This window comes from Danio aesculapii, chromosome 2 (assembly GCF_903798145.1).
Source record: "Danio aesculapii chromosome 2, fDanAes4.1, whole genome shotgun sequence".
Lineage (NCBI taxonomy): Eukaryota > Metazoa > Chordata > Actinopteri > Cypriniformes > Danionidae > Danio > Danio aesculapii.
The window spans coordinates 24840647-24857487 of NC_079436.1; the positions used below are offsets into that span (position 1 = coordinate 24840647).

General features: G+C 35.7%; 1 protein-coding gene across 1 annotated transcript in view; it reads left to right on the top strand.

Moving 5' to 3' along the window:
• The first annotated feature begins 13162 nt into the window (after window positions 1–13162).
• The window catches only part of stag1a (STAG1 cohesin complex component a), an 89406-nt gene continuing 85727 nt past the window's right edge, over window positions 13163–16841 (top strand). Inside the window, exon 1 of the mRNA XM_056475916.1 lies at window positions 13163–13253. The gene's annotated coding sequence lies outside the window, so the exon portion shown is untranslated. The remainder of the gene's footprint in view (window positions 13254–16841) is intronic.

The following is a 16841-nucleotide window of genomic DNA, read 5'->3' on the forward strand; positions in this document are numbered from 1 at the left end:
TGTAACATAAAAAAATGAGAAAAAAGTGAAGCGCTATGAATACTTTACGGATACTTTCCGCCCACACACAGAGGGTGTTTTTTCTGGTAAATATGTTTCTAAAGGGGATGTTGATTTGAAATTTACCCAGATGTTGGTTAAAACTCATACAATCCAACTTATTACAAATAAACAAAATCAAAACAATTCTGAAAAAAATTTTGTGTACACTCTCAGAAATAAAGATACAAGAGCTGTCACTGGGGTGGTACCTTTTTGAAAGGTACATATTTGTACTCTTAAAGGGTCCTTATTAATACCTCAAGGGTACATATTAGTACCTAAGAAGTACAAAAAAGTACCTCTTAAGAACTTTAGGTACTAATATATACCTTTGAGGTACCAATATATACTGCGCTCCAACATGCTTGTTAAAGTCTGAAGGATGAGTGTTAAAGCCTGTGGGCTTGATCTGACCAGCCAGTGTTTGGTCATCATTACTAGCAGGGGTGTACACTATATGAAGTGTTTTCAACCTCATGCATTTTTATTATTGTTGTCACATGTGCAGCCACCAATGAAAGGGGGAAAATAGCTGCTTTGAGAGCTGAGAGCAAGGTTACAGCACTGTAAAAATAGAGCAAAGCTGCTGGACATGGTTGCTGTTTGCTGTCCTTGCTTCAAAGACATTTGCTGCACATTCTGTGATTAAGGCGAAGGGAGTGTTGACATCTCACGCTATATTGTTTTTGCACATGGCAGCATTTTCTCATAGATGACTGCCCTGCATAAATGAACTGTGATCACAGAGGTGAATTGATGGACAGCTAAAGCAACAAAGCTTTATGAGGCAGAGACCTTTCTCTCTCATTTTTTTTGTGTATGGAAATGACATAGACATGTCCTCTATGGATATGATGACAATATAGCAAAAAAAGCATGATATGTTTTAATGGAATTTAATCGATTAAATCAATGTAGTTGTGAAAGGCTAAAATCGTGATGGCAAGAATGAAAAACTGCCCCTTCAGATGCTGCTTATGCAGACTATAGGTCTTTCAGCTTTTAGCTGTTCGGAAACAAAGCTTTAAAGATATAGCAGACAGAAGCACTGTGTCTTATCTGCTTTCTGATCATTCCATTCTTCCTTAATGAAAATGCCCTGATTTGCCAATTCAAGATGTAAGAGAGCATTCATAATTAACCATTAAAAGCATTAAAACTGATTGAGAAATCAGGAAATTACTCATGGCAATAGAAGCAGTAATGCAACAAATCAGCCAGATCATTAAAAAATGCTCAATCTCCATCATAGTAACCTTTAACATTTTATAAAAATGGTTATATTCATTCATCTTCCTTCGGCTCAGTCCCTTTATTCATCAGGGGTCGCCACAGCGGAATGAACTGCTTACTTATCCAGCATGCTTTACACAGCGGATGCTCTTCCAGCTGCAACCCTATACTGGGAAACACCCATATGCTCTCACATGCACACACATACACTACGGCCAATTTAGTTTCTTTAATTCACCTATAGGGCATGTCTTTGGACTGTGGAGGAAATTGGAGCCCCCGGAGGAAATCCACGCCAACATGGGGAGAACTTGCAAACTTTGCACAGGTATGGCAACTGACCCAGCTGGGACTCAAACCAGCAACCTTCTTGCTGGGAGGTGACAGTGCTAACCACTGAGCCACCGTGTCACCCCATCATGATATATATATATATATATATATATATATATATATATATATATATATATATATATATATATATATATATATATATATATATATATATATATATAATTTACAAAATGGTAAATATATACAAGGAGATTAAGCTTTTAAAAATCATCAATTTACATCACAAAGTCACTACTTAGTCCTGTTTAAGTTATCCTATCAGTTTTAAAAGTAGTTACTGTACTATATATGTACTCTTTTCCCATTGAAACCATTCAAATCTCCCCAAAAAGGCTATTAATCAACATCCGATAAATAAACAAGAAGACAGGATACTGGGCAATCAGTTTAACACTTTTGAACTGCTACCTCAGTAAAGACAGTTAAGTACCTGTCTCAGCATACAGTTTGTTGACATTTAAGAGAATTTGGACTGAGAGCTAACCTAACTTTTGCTAATGAACATGTTGTGTGGACAGAAAACTGGTTCAAAGTTCACTTTAGTGAACGTGTTAATTGGGGTTGTTTCCAAACAGTATACAGACTGAAATGAAAGTGTACACATAATTCAGTAAAGGTGATGAAATGTCATGGTTTGATGGACACTTTTTACAGCAGTAGTTCGTTCTCTCGTAATCTCTTATGATCTGTCACAGAGGCAGAAACATTTCAAAGGATACACTTTTGCACCTAAAGGGTTCACATTACATAAACAGTACAATAGTTTTTATTATGAATTTATGTGGTAATAATGTCTATAAAGCCTTTAGATAAAAAGTGTATCTTTTGAAGTGACAACCCTCTGTCATTTATTTATGAAAGTATAAATATATGTGGTTCTTTCCATGTGTTCAAATCTCCATCAACCAGTAATTTTGATGCAGGACAACGAATCCCACAAGATCACAGATAAAAATGAGTAAAGCAGTTCCTTGAAGCTGAAAACATTGAAACAATGAAATGACCAATCCAGAAACCTGTTATAAACTTAGCTGAAAATCTCTGGAAAATCCTTTGCTAAATCTTTGGCTAAATTTCTGACTAAATAGCCCATTACAATCAGTGAACAATGGACACTGAACAACAGACAAAGCAGAGTGATTTGAAAGACTAGCGATGCCCTGACCTGTGGCCACAGGTGATCTGAGGTCCTTCAAACAAGGATCTGCTCACTTAATTTGAACTCATTTGATATTTTTATCAATATCTTGTATAAGCCTTCTTCAAGTATCTTTCAGATTTATAATCTGTATGGCTGTTAGAATTTCAGAAAATGAATATGTGGTGTATATATATTCACCCTCAACTATCTCTAAAAAAGAAACAGCAGGAGAGATCTAGTGGGTGTCAGTTCTGTAGGAGGAAATGCATTGCGAATGCCGAAGGCCAGAGAAGAAAGACCAGATTGGTTCAGCTGGAAAAAAGAACAAAAGAAAATCAAATAACCAATTGTTAAGATGAGGTCTGCAAAAGATAATTTCTGAACATTTCAAACTTGAAACAGATGTGCATGAAAAACACACCAGTGACATGCCTGTCAGCTAAAAACATGATTATTTACCAAATTTGGACAATTTGATTTGAATTCTCAGTATCTCCAGCAACATTCAGATGGTCAGAATTTGAGATAAACAACGTGGATTCATCCTGGCTTGTATAATTCTGACTCCAGTTAAAACAGAGCAATGCTATGGTGAATGTACACTGTTAAGGATTTTTGTAAATTACACAGTATTTAACTGTAATATGAATTTTTTTTAATGTAGGACAGTAATGCAGTATATTACTGTATTTTAAAGTTACATTGTGAAAATGACTGTATAGTTTACAGTAAAGATAGAATACTGAAATACATATAGAGCAAGATAAATGGTGCTGTAAATGTAAATACAGTATTTTTACTCTAATTGATCTACAGTAAGTTACTGGCGAACGGTTGCCAGTAAGTTACTATAGATTCTACAGGGAATTGTTAACAGTGCATTCTTGGTACACTTTGTTCATCTCAGTACCAATAGAGCTTCACTTAACTGCCACGTGAACTCTTGTGATGCTACTTCCAGCCGGACAATGCGCTCAGATCATCTCAGATTTGTTTCTTGAACACAGCAGTGAGTTTGAGTTCAATACTCAAATGGCCTGAACCACCAGCAGATGTAGTGGAATGGGAAATTTGCATCATTAAAGCTCAGACAAATCTATACAGCGATATTAAGGAATACATCTGAAGTCTATAGATTGTCCTCTTTCAAAACTGAAAAGCATGTGCTATGTCATCAATCTAAGTATAGAGCATATGACTCACTTACGACAGCATCCAGTTATGCAGGATAATAACGTGATTTGAATCTAACATGTCTAACACGTGAGTCAGGTAAAATTGTTGCAATTTTTTCCACCTGTTGTTGATCCCTCCCATTGATGGTGTCCCGGAGGAAAGGAAGTGAGGGAAGAGTTATCTTCAAGGACTTTTGGTCAGGGTAATTACATCCCTTATGTCAAGTTGCTATGGAGACAAAGAGGAGAGCAGCAATCAGAGCAAACATTTATGGCTTCAGGGAACGGCTTTGTTTGAATTGCCTGTAGTATTAGATTGTAAACAGGAAACAATTAATTAGCTGCACAATTTGCTCATTTGACACTGTATAATAACATGGCATATAGTTGAATAGCTAGCTTATGGCTGTGAAAACATGATGTGATGTGACAAAAAAAGTTTTAACAGCAATAACACTAATTTGTCTACTTGATCATTTAATGTGGCCTGCAAATGGACACATACATTTTACACAATTGTGACCGATCACATGATGGACAAAGCTAGTTATATTTACAAATAGTTGCATTTTCAACATTGTATGTTGTTGTGGAAATAGGAGCAAAATGTATTGTGATGTGAATCATAGTAAACGATTTAGAAAATTATTTCAATTATTGCTTATTTTCATAATACTGGATACGTTTTATTAATGTTTACCTTTTAGGGATGTTCCTTGTTTAGTCCATGTTCATGATTCTTTTCGTTCTCTTGTTTATTACTAGTTGGTTAGTCAATGGATCACCGATTATGTTCACCTGTGCTTGCTTTAGTTAAAGCTGCAGTCACACCAGAGTTTGTGTGTGCAAAATTGTGTCGTGCAGCGTTGCAAAAAGGGGCGGGATTAAACAAGATGATTAGACATTTAAAAAAGTGAGCGATTGCTCCATGTTTTAAATTTCTGTCCAGAGAGGTTCTGTTTTGATCCTCGATTGGTCTCACGCAGTGATGCGATTTCGCAGGTTAGAGTTCACCAAGCTTGAACTTTGCACCGCAGCGAACTGCGAAACTTAACACATGACCCACGCATGAGACCAATCGACTTACTCCTTCCGGCGAGATTCTAAAGTGTGCATCTCATGCACGCTGCGCTATCCCATGATGCCGCATGAGAGAATTCATGAATGGGAGTGAAGTGACGCAACTGATGCAGGTAGGTCACATGACAATGACAAAATGGCGGATGTAGTATGTCTGAATTTTATTCATACTTCTTACATCCATACTGTATAGAACATACTTTTCTGACGGGTGATTAGTATGTTTAAATTCAAATGAAGTACCTACTGAGTTGTAGGCGGTTTCGGATGCAGCCTATGTCTCATAACTTGCATACTCTTCTGTTACACACTCAAAGGTTTTCACAAAAAAGAATCTGCTTTAAAGGGCACCTACGATGAAAATCAACTTTTGTAACCTGTTTAAACAGGACTGTGTGTATGTATAGTGTGTCCACTGTCATATTGGAGGGATATAAACTCAACAAATCTCTGCTTTTTTAATTTCCTGACGTTAAAATAGGACCCAAATCCCAGTGATTTTAAGGCCCACCGCAATGTGAGTGGAGTGTAGGAGTGCGGTTTTCCGCACCCACCGAATTAATTGACAGGGACCATTTTTCTATAATAACATGAATACACATGTCCACAGAACATAATTTTTTTGCAAATAAACTGGAATTAAAATATTTGTTCCAACTCTCTGTGATTTTTATAAGTGTTATAAGTTTAAAACATTTTTATAACAGAGCTTGCTTTTAATCAAGACAGTAAAACAGGCCCGTAGCTAGCCTGGTGAATGGGGTGGCTCTTTTTTTTTCCTCAAAAAGTGGACCTTTTTGCAATTATACGCCTCATTTTCTATTTAATTATGACATTTCTAGTGACATTTTAAGCACTATTCTGAGTTAGCTTGTCGGATGGTCATCATAACCACACTTCTTGACTATTTTAGCCAAAATAGTTTTCAAAATCAATTTTAATATGGTACATTTTTGGTGCAGCGATGCAGTGGCGCAGTAGGTAGTGCTGACGCCTCATAGTAAGAAGGTCGCTGGTTTGAGCCTGAACTGGATCAGTTGGCGTTTCTGTGTGGAGTTTTCATGTTCTCCCTGTGCTCGTGTGGGTATCCTCCGGGTGCTCCGGTTTACCCACAGTCCAAAGACATGCGGTAAAGGTGAATTGGGTAGGCTAAATTGTCCATAGTGTGTGTATGTGTTTCCCAGTGATGGGTTGCGGCTGGAAGGGCATCCACTGCATTAAACAAATGCTGGATAAGTTGGCGGTTCATTCCACTGTGGCGACCCCAGATTAATAAAGGGACTAAGCCGAAAAGAAAATGAATGAATGAATAAATGAACATTTTTGGTCCTTCACATGTTTTTATTGGTCATTTTTTGTTTCAAGAAAAAGGTCCAAGATTTACAATAAAACACTTGTAAAATATTGTCTCTATTTAAAAACAATGTAGTGAAAGATTGTCAGATTGTATGTTTTTTTGCACAGCTGGATGTTGGACACAGGAAAAGTATTTGTTAGCATTGACCAAAACTGATTAGCTGATGTCACACTGAAGCGACCGCCAACAGAGGACTCAGCTTGGTCTTAAAGCCTTTTTTCGATGGGTTATTTTCACCATGATGGCATAGTAGTCAAAGTAGGACAAATGAGCTCATATATGGGACAAATTCTGGACCTTTGTCAGTGAGGGGTGGGTCTTCGGACACACCCGAACCCCCTCCCCCTTCCCCCCGGCTACAGGCCTATAAAATCGCTATGTAATCTTAACCGCTATAATCACCATGGCTGCATGGTGTCAGTAAGCGTGCACATCTGTGTCTAAGCTTTACACTTGTCATAGTACACGTGTTGCTGCTGAAGTGACAATAAAAGTGATTTGATTTGTTTGTGTGTACTGCAAATGGCATTTGTGTGAGACTCATCATTTCAGAAAGGCTTGAATAAACTACACCACAAATACATGAAATAAACTTACTTGGTATTTTTGACTAATGAGCTGTATATCAACTTCATCAGAGTCTGTCTCTGTCACTGACTGCTGTTTATCTGACTTAATACATGATGAGAAGCTGACACACACGTGAGAGCGGTGGACAGCAAGAAGCAGCTCATTTTCAATTAAAGCCACAGGCTACAAAAACCTAACAGTATACTCAGACACCAAAATGGGCAGATTCTGGAGACTATAATAAATAATATGATGGGTAATTGTAGCTGAAACTTTACAGACACATTCTGGAGACACCAAAGGCTTACATCATATATCTTATAAAAGGGGTAAAATAGGACATAGAATAAGAATTGGGATGACATGTTTTAGCGTATCTTTGTTTTGAATTTGTTTGATCTCACATGAAATCAACCAATAGCAAACCACAACAATTTATTAAATATATCTGATGGGCAAAGTAAATTTTTTCTTTTTCTGCATTTCATTCCATAGTAAAGCATTACAATACAAAATACTTGCTTCTTGCTTCAGCACTCTGGAGCATGAGACTTTTAGAAATATAAAGGTCTTCCAGAGGTGTGCGTTGAATGTCAGAAGCCATGTGTGTCACCGTCTCCATTCCCATCAGTGACTCACTTTTTCCACTTCAGCCTCGTTTCCATTCCCTTCTTATCCCAAGAGAAGAGGGAGGCCTAGTAAATTCTCTTTTGTTCTGCTCATAAATCTCGAGTCAGCTAATTAGGTTAGAGCGTCTCGAATCCATCAGCCTTCTGACAAAAGCCACTGCTGGGGAGAGATACTGGTGTACAGAAACAACAATGCCTCTAATGTAATGATAAAGGCAGCTGGGCAGAAAAAAAACAGAAGGCCTTGAACAGGAAATACAAAATGCATAAGCGTACGAGTTTAGATGGATAAAAAGGGCTCTCTTTAGCCTGAAGTGTTTGTGAGGAGAATACTAACCAGGTTTTTATCAGTTTCACAGATGACTGGTTTTGCAGTCATATCCAGTATACGCTAGTCCTTATCATCTGCAGTGTAAATAGTGTGAAACAGCAAATCGACAAACAGAGTTGCTTGTTTGGCGTCGGATATCACTGCAGTGTGAGGTCTGCATTGAGGGATATATCTTCTAGATTATGATCGGTCCCCACAGAGATTGTGACTCTGTTGCAGAATTAACAGCTCCTGAGAGACACTGCTGCGCTCACAGGCGGCCAGGCGAGGTGAATCACATTGCCTTTTAATCGTCAAGCAAGGGAATGGCAAGGAGATGGGGCATGAAGGAGACATACATCGTACTTCGCTCCTTAAGCAGGAAGTTCACACCGTTCCCAGGAGAACTCTCATTCAGAGAATCATTAAACCAGCTATAACTGACATATGCCATTATGTCAGTATAAGGACATATCTATATATCTAAATACAATCTGTATATCAGTACCATTATTATTATTATTATTATTATTATTATTATTATTATTATTTATTTTATCAGCTGATATTGGATATATTCATATTCATTTACATTTAATTTAATTTAATTTAAAGGGCATCTATGATGAAAATCATCTTTTGGGAGCTGTTTGGATATAACTGTGTGTAGATATAGTTTGTCCACTGTCATATTGGAGTGATATAAATTTTTTTTTTTTAATTTCCTGATTTAAAAAATAAGATCCAAATCCCTCTCATTTTGAGGCTCACCGTAACGTGACATAGGAGTGTGGTTTCCCCACCCGCCAAATTGATTGACAGCCACGCATTAACATGTCTCCGTAGTAACACGTATAATTAAATTCAATTCACCTTTATTTGTATAGCACTTTTACAATGTAGATTGTGTCAAAGCAGCTTCACATAGAAGATCATAGTAAATGGAAAGACGTTAAGTCATGTTTATTTTGTACATTAACATAATGGATATGCATATCGCATTGGATATTAACATGTATCCTGTCACATTTGCCATGCAAAAACATTGCAAAGTTAAACAGTGCAAAGTTTGTGTCTGTGTGTGTGCGTGAACTTTGTAATGTCATTGTGTGTGACTCATCATTGCAGAAAGGCTTGAATTTACTCCACAACAAATACATCAAATAATCATTGGGAAAGTTCTAACTGTAGTAAACATTACGTGAGATCTGCTTCCTTCATGTCTGTCACTGTGTTTATCTGACGCATCCGGAGATTGAGCCACACTCTGAAAGGCACATGGGAACGGTGGACGAGGAGAACCAGCATTAAAGGCACAGGCAACATAAACAGCTACATTGTGTTCAGAGCAGAAAATTCCAATATTCTGAAAGATATAATAAATAATCTGATGGGTGTTTTAAGATGAAACTTTACAGACACATTCTGGAGACACAAAAGACTTATCTTAAATCTTGAAAAAGGGGTAAAGTACCCTTTAAAATACCCCAGTATTCAGTTAACGCTCATCTAACTCTGTTCAAAAACACTAATAAATTAATGAAACATTTAAATATAATCTCCTGCTAGTAAAAAAAAAATCTATACATATGTTTTATTCTGGGGCAGCACAGTGGCGCAGTGGGTAGCACTCCCTCACAGTAAGAAGGTTGCTGGTTCTAGCCTCGGCTGGGTCAGGTGGCATTTCTGTGTGGAGTTTGCATGTTCTCCCCGTGTTGGCGTGGGTTTCCCCCACAAGTGAATTGGGTAAGCCAAAATTGTCTGTAGTGTATGAGTGTGTATGGATTTTCCCAATGATGGGTTGCAGCTGGAAGGGCATCCACTATGTAAAACATTATGCATATGCTTTATATAGTGGATGCTCATCCAGCTGCTAAGCCGAAAATGAATGTTTTATTCATTCATTCCTTTTCTTTTCGGCTTAGCCCCTTTATTAATCTGGGGTCACCACAGCAGAATGAACTACCAACTTATCCAGCACGTCATACACAGCAGATGCCCTTCCAACTACAACCCATCTCTGGGAAACATCCATACACACTTATTCACACGCAAACACTACAGACAATTTAGCCTATACCCAATTCACCTATACCACATGTCTTTGGGGAAACCAGAGCACAGAAACACCAACTGACCCAGCTAAGTCTCGAACCAGCGACCTACTGCGCCACTGCGTCGCCCTGAATGTTTTATTCAAAAATAATAATGTTGTGAGTCCTAAACTAGCAGGTCGTATTAAAAATAAGTTTTGTTAGATTTATAAAATATTATAAAAATTACTTTTTTGAAACTAAATTAAAATAAATCATTGTTACTTTATTAAGACAAAATTCTATATAACTTCAAAACAGTAAAGTAAAATAAAAAAGTTACATTTTACTCGTGTATATATGTCGGCGCCAATAACCTAGTGGTACTCTGCAGCAACATATAGCACCGATATGCTCACGGTGACCTGTGTTCAATTTCCAGCTCAAGGTCCTTTGCTGATCCTTTCCCTCTTTCTGCTCCCAATATTTTCCTGTCTGAACTCTCTACTGTTCTATCAAAATAAAAGTGAAAAACCCCTAAAAATATTTTTAAAAAATACAAATTTTACTGTATATGGGTGTAATGAGACGTTTTTGTGCTACAAAAAATAGGTTTGAACATAAGTAAAGGTAGATGTAAAAGTAAAACAGTAAAAAATAAAACTAAGTGTAAAAATAAGTGTATCAGTGTAATAATATTCATTCAACATCACGTATATATTTGTGTAAAAACTGAAATTAAATTACATTGAAAACTTGACAAAACTATAATAAGTATACATTTTTTAAAGACCATTATTTAATAGCTGCAGTCATCCTAAAACAGCATTTTACAGTATCTAAATAAAGTATATCTAAAGATCAGCTATTCTAATGTCACTATTTATGACAAGTGCCGCAAATGGCTTGAAAATTATTCAGACAAACCACAATTATTATTTTACTATTAAGATGCAAATTTGTATTGAATCACCTGACAATATCCTAATGTGACAAATATGTTTTTGCGATCGGCTGTCAGTACTTTGTAAGGCTTTGTTTTGCATATATGTTTTATTTCTATCACAAAGACATTTCATTGTCATCTTATTAAACTTTATATATTGGCACATCCTCTGTGTGTTTTGTGATTCAGACCTTTCTCCTTGTTCGAATGATTCATCACACTTGCAACAGGATGGGAGGACCAGTATGGACCAGACCACAGCTTCAGGCTATCTCAGCGTGAAGACCACCCACATACATTACACTCCAATCCCTGAGCGCAATTACACAAAGGTCACCACAGATTAGTCAATTACTGAAGAGCAAGAGCTTTAATATGTTGTTTTCACATAAAGGAAGTGCATAAGGCTGAAGAAAATCTGGCTGACAAGATCAGTTAATGCAATCAGAAGAAGAGAGGAATAAAAAGGATGCAAAACATATAATTCAATTGATCATTAAGTAGGATTTGATATAGGCTACTGTGAAAAAGTTAGAATAAAGAATACATTGAATCATTATAATACAAATTAGAATATTATTTCAATGGATAGTTTACCTATTAATAAAGTAATTTACTGTTACAGACTACTTATCATGAGGTAACTTTGTTTTTTCAGTACAACAATTCGGAGTTTTAGCTGAAAATGACAGATTATGAAACAGATATATAAGTCTGTAAGGCAAATGTATATAAGAAAAAGTATAATGTGTTTTATGTTTTAGATTTTTTAATATTTCATTTTAATTTTGGATATATATATATATATATATCCAAAATTAAAATGAAATATTAAAAAATCTAAAACATAAAACACATTATACTTTTTCTTATATACATTTGCCTTACAGACTTATATATCTGTTTCATAATCTGTCATTTGTCAAATCTATATGACAATATAGATATGATGTCAATCTGTCATATATATATATATATATATATATATATATATATATATATATATATATATTATATATATATATATATATATATATATATAATTTTAATTTATATATTAATTATTAGCCCCACAGTTTATTTTTTTCCCAATTTATGTTTAACGGAGAGAAGATTATTTTCAACACATTTCTAAACATAATAGTTTTAATAACTCATTTCTAATATTTGATTTCTTTTATCTTTGCCATGATGACAGTAAATAATATTTGACTAGATATTTTTCAAGACACTTCTATACAGCTTAAAGTGACATTTAAAGGCTTAACTAGGTTAATTAGGTTAACTAGGCAGGTTAGGGTAATTAGGCAAGTTATTGTATAATGATGGTTTGTTCTGTGGACTATCGAAAAAAAATTCAAGGGGGGGGGGGGGAGGTATGGGATGGGGTGTTGGGGGCTTATAATTCTGACTTCAACTATATATATAGTCAGAATCAGAATTATTAGCCCCCGTTTATTTTTTTTAAAGTTTTAAATATTTCCCAAATTATGTTTAACAGAGCAAGGAAATTTTCACAGTATGTCTAATAATATTTTTTCTCCCGGAGAAAGTCTTATTTCTTTTATTTAGGCTAGAATAAAAGCAGCTTTTAATTTTTTGTTTAATTAAATTTTATTTAGGTTTAGAAATGTGTTGAAAAAATCTTTTAAACAGAAATTGGGGAAAAAATAAACAGGAGGGCTAATAATTCAAGGGGGGTTAATAATCAACTTCAACTATATATATATATATATATATATATATATATATATATATATATATATATATATAGAGGCTATATATATATGCTCACATTAAATTAGAAAAATATATAAAATATAAAACTAATAAAACAGTTACTGATTTTAAACGCCTTCTCACGTATAACTCGAAGTCTTTATAAATAATATACACAAAATCAACACATTCGTGCTATTTTATCGCCATATTTGATTGTAATTTACGGAGCTCCTGAGACATCAATAATAAATCACAGCGTTGTCCAAATACGCTTTATCATTTCACATCTGTGACGCCTACATTCAGGAAAAGCACGTCTTTATAAAAACTACACACATCAACAGTAAATTAGCGCTATTTAGCGTGTAAACTGCACGTCTGCTCGTCCTGGTTATCAGGGTCTCTCTCCTCCTCCCCCGCCGCCCGCTGAGCGTCGTCTGTTCTCAATTGTGTCCGCCAGAGGGCGCTCGGGCTCCGGTCTCGACTCGCGCCATTCGATTGTGGAAAATGCCACCAGATGGCGGTTTAGGATTGCTGCTCTTCTGAAAGGCGCGGTTCCATCTCCTGGTCCAATTTTCAATTAATAAATCCATATTTAGCAAAACTTTTATCGAATTCCGAATAGCGGGAACGCCGACCTTTACGACCATGAGCATCCCAGGTGAGTTAAATGCGTTTTTTGTGCCGTTATTTGGGTGTGAAGAGTAGAGGGTCTGGAGATTAAAGATGGAGGACGGTGGCGCTGGTGGGGGATGGGCTGTGCTGCTGCTCTGCTCTCGCACTGGCTGCATCTCCTCAGGCCAGATCCTCACTCGTGCAGCCGGGCTCCAGCAGCTCGACCGCGGCCAGGAGAGCACACACATCCCGGTCATGAGGCTGGCTTTCTGAATGCACTAATGTTATTGAGCTCATGTGTATTTGCAGAGCTGCAACGGCTCTGTCGCAGACTGTTATCTGCACTCATTATATAATGAGCAGTTTGTGGCAAACACTGATTGTTACGGGCTTGGGTACTTTAGTAGATGCTGGCTTGTTTTTTCAAGTTGTTTTTGTGTGTGTGTGTGACATCTGTTATTTAAACTATAAAAGCCAAAAATGATTTGACTTGTCAACAGCAGGCTTAAAATGTAATCTGGTGTGTTTGAGTCATGCTAACATGATTAATCCCAGTGTGATGAGCAGAGAAGGAGCCAGACAGGTGTAATACTGTTGCTGTAATAGGGGAATATGTATGTGAGAGACTTTTGTGAGTAAATGTGTGGTGATGGGGAGGACGAGGAGGATGGGTGGATGTTTCACCTTTTGTTTTCATCTGTGCTTTTGTCAGACTAAAGGAAGATCACACTAGTAGTGAAACTTCACTTTAACTGTGTTGTTGCTGTCATTTCTCTGTTTCACTGAGACAGGTTTGCAGTGTTTTGGGTTAAACCTGAGAGGCGAATGAATTATAAATGATTTTGGAGGCTCTTTGGTGAATGTGGAGGAAATATTAGGGAGCTGTTGTTCTCAGTAAAGTTTGGCTTCATTTCACAAACACAAGAACATTCCCCAATCTCTTGCATAACATGCTTGCTTCCTATGGTGTAGGCTATGTTGTACATCAGAATTCCAATATATTTGTTTTGTTTTGTTGAGAAAAGTTTAAAGCTTTAATGATAGAAACTTTTTGTAATGAAATGAAACAGCAAAATGAAGTAAGCTAAATATATATTTTAAAAACAAATTAATAATGAAGATTACAGAAGATACAAAATGGTAACAAATTAAGTACTGGCTCATTACATGCTTATTATTAAGATATTGACAGTTTATTAGTACCTATAAAATATGGTTTTATTCTATATCCATAATCCTGCCCAGTATCTGAACACAGCTACTTTAATAAGAGCAGGAAAGGAGTTCTTTATTGTGCTAAAATTCTTAGGTAATGTTTTTTTTAATAGCAAGAATCGTACCTTAAAGTAAAGTGTAGTAATATATAAGTAGTAGGGCGCACATCATTTCAGCATGGATATTGCAGTGTGTGCATTCACAATAGTCACATCGTATGCAATGTGGAGTTGGAATTATTATAGTTGATCAGCTATGAAGAACGTGCAGTATTTACGTTTTACATTATATTTGATTATTCGGTAGGGGCAGGACAAAACAGCGATTATGCATGAGGTGGCGTTTCTCATAATGGCGGATTGAACATATATCAATGTTGCAATTCTAAGAAATAAAAGTGCTGTTAATAAACGAGATGCATTTTACAACTGTTTGATGCCTTTTTACTTCTTCATTTACAAATAACATGATATATTGTGGATGGATTTCCTGTCATATATTGCTGATATTGTGATCTATCATTATCGGGGGCAAAATATCATGATAATATCGTATTACTGTATCTGAATATCTGACTACTTATTTCCCTTTAATCTTTGCTCTATCTTATTTTTTATTCTTGCATTTTCTTTGATTCACTTCTCTACAAGATTATTCCAATCAAGGTTAATGATTTCATTCCAAATAGAGCTATTCAAGTCATCTGCCGAGATTGTAATCATATCGCAGCTAAATAAAATATCGCAATGTTAAATTTTTTCCAATATCTTGCAGCCTTAACAAGTACCAATGACACTGATGTATTGATGAATTCCAAGTTCCAAGCTGGATTATAAAACATTTAAAAGCAAGTCACTAACTGGTCATAGTATTAATCAAATGAATATACAAATGGGCTGCACAATATTGGAAAAAATTTAAATTGCAATAGTTTGTTTTTCTGCAATATACATTGCAATTTGAATATAACTTCACAAGATGACTTAAGTAACTATTTGGAAAGTATTTTTAATTTTAGGGAAGCGCATCTGCTACACAAATAAACCAAATGAAATAAACAGCCGCACTTCATAGTTTTCAGTGGGGTCCAACTGCATTGAAGTTCAGAAACACAATAATCAAATGTAAATTAACACCGTGTAGAGTTCACTGTATTAAAGAATAAATCTTTGTTAAACATCAAACTTTAGAATTTTTTTGTGCACAAATGGTTTACATTTGCTTGAAATCTTACAGTCACAGGGATTAAAATACATTAAAATAAAAGCCTTTCCTAATATCAGAACCTATTATATTAGGTCAAGTTTTATTAATCCCCACATGACATTGCAGATCCTGTGACATGCTGTTGCAAAATGTAGTAAAAATGTGACTAAATTGCAGATTTGCACATTGTGATATTAATGCTGAAATTGTAAATTGTGCAGCCCTAATGTATGTATATTTATATATTTGAAAAGTTTTGGAAAATTATTTTCTGCTTTATAACATATATGCACATCCATAAGCTTTGTGACAGTGATAAAGATTAAAACAAATCTTTAGATTTTGAATGCTAGAAAAAATGTTATTGGTCATAATCCATGGTGTGAACCCCTAGTGTTGTTCTAGATGTGCAGTTTGGTTCTTGTAAATATACAATTGTGAAATACAAGTTTTTAGCATTTTTTTTTAGTAAAAAATCTAATTTAGAAATTGTTGTCTTTGTTATCGTCTAAAACATCAATGTCAAATTGTACACTTAGATTTTCCTGTCTGACATATTTTTGATTTATTTTGGTAATGCTGGCTAGCTGATGTTATTTATAATGCAATCAGTGTATAGTGAATTGAATAGATCTTTATGATTTCAGTGGGCTGTAATGTTAAGTTCATATAGACATGTAAAACCAATACACTATCATGTCAGCCTTTTTTTAGTGAATTAGTTGCTAATTTGTATGACTTTTTGCTGTCCCATTTGTAGATAAATTTCTCTAAAAATAGTGCAAAAGATTAAGTGGTAATGTTTTACAATAATTTTGCATAAGTAAATATTTGTTAATGTATTTATTAACGTCCACAAACAATAAGCAATGCATTTATTACTCTAGCTATGCATTTTTGCTAATGTTAATTTTTAAAAATAAAGTTGGGTCAGGGTGTCATGGTTGCGCAGTGGGTAGCATGATTGCCTCACAGAAATAAGGTCGCTGGTTCAAGCCTCAGCTGGGTCAGTTGGCATTTCTGTGTGGAGTTTGCATGTTCTCCCGATGTTTGCGTGGGTTTCCTCCGGGTGCTCCGGTTTCCCCCAGAAGTGCAAAGACATGCAGTATAGGTCAATTGGGAGGGCGAAATTGTCTATTGTGTATGTGTGAATGAGTGTGCATGGATGTTTCCCAGTGATGGGTTGCAGCTGGAAGGGCATCATCTGCGTAAA